The sequence below is a fragment of the Pipra filicauda genome, unplaced genomic scaffold (genome assembly GCF_003945595.2).
Source record: "Pipra filicauda isolate LSUMZ 115617 unplaced genomic scaffold, ASM394559v2 scaffold123_size2130275_pilon, whole genome shotgun sequence".
Lineage (NCBI taxonomy): Eukaryota > Metazoa > Chordata > Aves > Passeriformes > Pipridae > Pipra > Pipra filicauda.
Genome location: NW_024103696.1, coordinates 2,000,911 through 2,006,910, shown reverse-complemented (window position 1 = coordinate 2,006,910; position 6,000 = coordinate 2,000,911).

Sequence of the window (6,000 nt, the reverse complement as noted above, 5' to 3'; positions counted from 1 at the left end):
ATTTCTCTGACAGAATGCCACTGGCTCAAATGGAGATGATTATAAAGAATAAATAATAAGCATTGGTCCATATATTAGCAGACAGAAATAAAGAATTGAGACTGCTGCTTATGCAATTCCATCTGCAATTAAGGATAACATCATTATCTGTATCATTAAATGCCTGTATTAATTAGACAAATATTATTCTCATTGACAATCTTCTACTTCTGCAGTCACTTCTTTCTTTTTGCTCCCTCTTGCTGCTATCAGACCATATGCTATATCTACATTTTCCCCCCTCATTACTTTTAAGGAAAACTAAGAATAAATTGTCCATTACAGATTCCCTCCGAGGAAGCTTCAGGTTCCCTCTGATACAGGGTGAGGAGATGACACATTAGACTACCAAGCTGAGGTCTGGAAGTAAAGCTTTGTGACTATGCCACAGAAAGAACTAGGACATATGAGAATTCCATCCTGTTTTAAAGGTCTTGAATTGACTTATTAAAGAAGCTGTATGTCTCTGTCCTTTTTGGCTGATTTCTCTTGTTCTAAAATTTTCCTCCTTTAAGTTTCTCCAGACCTTAATTCTCCAGTATAATTTAACTTCTATGCTTTGCATTTCTGCCTTTTCCTGTCCTTTTTATCAATATTTTAGTCGTATTTTTCAGCATTTATTCCTGCTTGATCCTTTACTGATGTTGTTACAAACTTCCTCTGCTTTTTCCTGGCACCCTATTTCCAATTTCCTTTTGGCTCTGTGATATCACATTTCACTACCTTTTCTGATGTTTCCACTTATAAGCTTTTTGTTTCATCTCTTTCTCTTCTTTTGAAAACTTCATTACAGCAGGTACCATGAAGTGTTGAATGTTTCCCATGCAACCTAATGGAAACTAAACACTGTGCGCAGCGAGCATTTATTAATGGATTTTTTTTCTGTCCTTATTACCAGCAGAGTCCAGTTTGTGAAAGTCTTTTCATCACATTTAAAGTTCTAAAACGCTAGCTTTTAAAAATTAGTTTCCCGAGGTATCTCCACTAGCAGAAAGGGAGAAAGTCCCTTAGCATCATGAAGAAGTGATTTGTCAGATACCCTTTAGTAAAATAATTTTATTGCATATACATGCTTACAGGAGGCCTCTCAGTGGAGAGACTGATGAACTGTGAGAGCCTCAATACAAGAGACCATAGCTGAAGGTCATGCCACCAGGAAAACTATTGCTTGTGTAAGGAAACTGAAATATTTTGTGAACTAAACAGCTAGTTCAAAAGGAATTTTTTTTTCATATTCACTTTATAAGTGCATTTATCTCACTAGGGGGATAAGTTTGGTATACACACCAATAAAGTTGTACATGGAAACGAAATCTGTTTAAGTTTTTCTTTTGGCTTTAGGGGGATTCAATGTAATCTTCATGACGGACTGATATAAGGATTAGGCTTCTAAAATAAGATAACTTGATGCTCTGTAACATGGTAGGGAGTACACAGCACAATAAATTATGCTAATTAGGAAGAAAAGAACCCTAAACTTTTTATCTTCCCTTAGCCATGCCTGACTTCAGACCTGCAAGTTCCCCACTTACAGAAAAATCTGTTGTGTTGAAACATCAAAGTTATAATCACAAAGGTTATTTGTCAATGGTCCTTCTCTTGCCCTTAAAATCAAGAATTCTGTCAAGCAAGTACTTCTTTATCAGATCACTGGAAGGTGACTACAATATGTTTTAATTATTTATTTATTTTTAACACACTGATTTATTTTCTATGAGGGCATGCATGCAGATTCTCTGATAAGTGATCGTGGTAAGCATAATATAAGGTTCAGCTTCAGCAAGGCCTATTCTAGATTTTTTTTTGAAAGTGCTTTAAATTCTAACAATTAGATAGGGATACCCATTTTTAAATGAACAATGATTTGCAGGTGTTCAGCAGTAGGCATTGTCAGTCTAGGAATGACAGAAATAGTTAGTCTTTCATTGTTGAAAACAGAAGATTTCCACAAAAAGAAAGATGAAGAAGGAGCATATCAGCTCTTTGAAAGAAAGGTCTCTGCAAAGTACCTCTTTCAGGACTCCTTTACAGTTGCTGCTTTGATATGGGACTCCAGGATGCCAACAGATCTTCAGTTTACTCTTTTCAATTTGCTAATCATGATAGATATGACTAACAGCAGCTCATAAAGATATGACCCGTAAGTAACAATTTAAACTGAAATATATTAAAAAAAAAAAAAGAAAAGCCACAAACAAACTAACAAACAAAAAAGCCTGACATTTACAAAAACTGATTTAAAATCTCAGAAAACTGTCCTATCATTTGTGCTCATCAAACCATGCTCCCCCATAATATGTGCTTCTGTCTCTGCTGAGAAACAAGTTATAGGTGTTGTTTCTAACTCAGACTCTTCGTTATCTGTCAATCTGATGCTAACTTCTTTCCTTTGTCCTCTTTGAATGAGCTTTCTCTCCATTTGTAACTATTATACAAATTGATGATATAAAGATTAAAGATATCTTGTGGTCCAATATCCCTGAAATGACAATTGTATTTGTCCTGTGCCTGACACTTCTTATAAAAATACTAATATTATTTTTAGCAGTAGTTGCTACTTTGGGAATATTGTTAAAACAACATGGTGAAAATGAGCCACTAGGAGGATTTAAAGAATATATGACTATGGCTTTGTGGGTTCATTTTTGAACAAGGTACTAGGGAGCTAATGAGATCATTTACACTGAGACTATAGAAAATGCAGCATAAGGAAAGTGCAGATCTAATGCAAAGTCTGTTGTAACTTGGAAATCATAGCAACTATACAAAGTCTTCAGACATCTTTTGTAGAGATGGTAAATATACTAAATACTAGTGTTTGCTTAAAACCTGTATTTTTGAATGTTTGTAAATTCTCTACTATTAATATTAATCCTTTTCTTCACTTTGTGCTCTGGTATGCATTCTAAGCTTTAATTTGTCTTCCATCTTTCTACTCCCTCCTGCTTGTCAGGCTCTACTTTCATTTCTCCTCTGTGTTATTCTTCTGGCCCCTTTTTGTGTCTTTTCTCTCTTGGTTTTATTTTTCTCTCTGTTTTATTTTTCTCTCACTGTTGAGTGGTTTTATGTAGCGAGTCAATAAGCTATGACGATCCCAGCTGGGAGGCAAGGAACTGGAATACTTTATTGGGTTCAGAATTTCATATTTAAAGGATTCAAGGTTTACATATTCAAGGGGGGTGTTGCATATTAATTCTATTACAACTGGGGACTTTCCAGGGATGAGGTAAGGGGAAAACCAGGTTTGACAAATCTTGATGTCTTAGGAACTACCTCATGGGAAAAACCCACTTTAACTTGCGGGATCTTATGGAGGGGGGGGGCAGGTAACACAAAAGGAGAAATAAAACACAACAGGTCTTCTGCATAGGTTGATCAAACCAGGGTATGGTCTCTCTGGCTTGGGCAGGGCATGTGATAACATCGTGCAAGGAGTCTTTTCCATTGTGCTGGAGGAGACAGGAAGAATCCACAGAGAGGAAGTTACTAAAAAGGGTTTTTCCCCAGCTTTCCTAGCTCATGGCATTTTGCAGAGACTGCTCAAATTCTTCTCTGCAGAATTCATATTTTTTTAATCTAACAGTTTTAAAGTGTCAAAACATAATGAAAATCACCCTCTGAACTACAGAATGCAAAAAATTTTTTCCCCACACCTATTTTTAATTCCCAAACCCACTTTTATAAGAATAGGATGTTTGTTTCTAGCAATTAACCTGCTAGACAGAAGATGTTATGTCGTTGTAGAAAGAAATTAGGTTAGTCTGACATGATTTGCTTTTGGTAAATCCATGTTGGCTTTTTTCAAGGACCTTCATCTGTTTTGTATGCTGCTCCAAGAGTTTAAAATGGGAAAGCTTTACGTCTCAGGCATGTATGTGACTAGGCAGAGATTTAGGGGTTTTTTAATGTTGTTCAGTTTAAACACACATAATTTTGCCTAAATTTTATCATAGTCACCTCTGTGCTATTTCAAATTGTGTGTTTTATATCTAATCCTTTTGTCTGGGTATTCTGTTCAGTTATGTCTAGTTGGTGGGGTAGCTCTTTTTGTAATCAAGTACTGTCTCTGTAAATCTATAAGCTGCATTTCCCATTTTCCCCTCAGTAGTAAATTTGGATGCACAGGCACAGCTGTAGTTTGCTCCAGTATTCTGTCTGCTCTGAACAATCAAGCTACAGAATATTTTACCAATCCCTATCAACCTCACTAATATGCACCACAAAAAACATGAGCTGTAGGAATGACAAATTCAACAGGTTTTAAAAAAACTGCTCCTAAATACTATAGGCATTTTTATTATTTATTTCTATTATTGGAAATCCTTGTAATCCTAAACGTATGTGCAAAATCCTATGTGATAGAGTAATACTTTTTAAAATTTATTCTCTCAAAGATACAGTTGTAAAAAGTGTATGGTCACACTGAAAACCTCTGAAGGAGCTGTGAAGTTGTTCTTTTTTCAGGAGGCCTTCACAAGAGTGACTTATGAATCACTTCTTAGCAAGCTAAACTAAATGAAATATGGAAAGAATACACAAGAATCTGCTCATGTTTTTTTCCCCACACTAACTTGATTATAATATATAATATTGCTTCTGAAGTTAATATAATAAAAATTACACAGAATGTATTTTAAAATGCTCTGTAGTAGACAATAATTTTATCTAATGAAACTGGATAAAATTATTTAACTCTCTGGAAAAAACAGACAAAATATCATTAATCTTCTGTCAGTGATGCTTTTATCTAATACACATTATGTTGGTTTCGTTGCAACAGCTTGCTTCATCCTAGTTTCAGTGAATGGCACATTGATAAATTGGTCACCTAAACTCGCTTATGTTCTTGTTCAATTCTGGTACTAGGACAGAAGTTTCAAATGTCAATCAAAAATTTCTCTTAAACATGAGAGAACATGTGGGTGGTTATTATAAACAAGATTTTTGTATGAAGTGTTAGATAATTGCACACTGTATTCACAATCTGCTCAAATCATAAGTATTGAGATAATTGGACTGATAGGGTCTCATTTCTCATGTCTTGAATTTTTTCATTATATTTCTTCCATATAAAAAAAAAAGATTTGATTAAAACAGCAAGAAACAGTAGCAGTAATGTATGAGAATCATTTCATGCACTTATGTAAGTAGTTTCTAAGAGAAAGGTGAGCAGAAAATGAGTTATGGCTGTATATGCAGTAGATGGATTTTACAGCAATCTTAATCTGTAGTTAAAACAAGACAGTTTGAGGAAATCAAGCTTGCCACACTATCCCTTGTCCTCAAGCAAAGATATTTCTAGGTTGTAACAGAACACACCAAAACAACACATGTATTCAGAGATGTTTTTAAACTAAGGAATTTAGTTCATATTCCCTGTGTAGATGTTTTGATTGCCTGGTAAATTTAATTTTATATATGATATTAACATCAGATAGAAAATTTACACATTTGAGGTAGCAAATCAGAAAAATTACCTGGAGTGGGTAGTTTGATAAGGTTCAGCATTAAGATGTTACTGGGGAGGAGGAAGAAGAATTAACTCTATTTCTTGTTATATATAAGAAACTTGGAGATATTTTAACTTTTTCCCTTAATATCATTTTAAAACAACCTGTATATAACTCATGAACTGGAAGTAGAGAAAAGAAGGGAAGAGGTAACCTTATGAAAAGTGAATGCAATCAAGTTTGAAAACTGGTGCACTAAAAATTATTTAATTCTTCCATCGGGAAGAAAATAATATCTATCTGCAGTTAGCTGGGCCAAAAAAACTTCTAAAGTGTTGATTTGTTCTGTTTGTCAATCGATTTTTAAATTCATATTTTAACACAAACAATCTGAACAGTTGTAGTGTATATATCAGAAGCCATTTTAATAAAATAGCTATCAAGTAAATTTTTTTTTTAATTGCAAGACTCTTTTCAGGAAAGGGACACTCAAAGTCTGACTGTGTTTTGC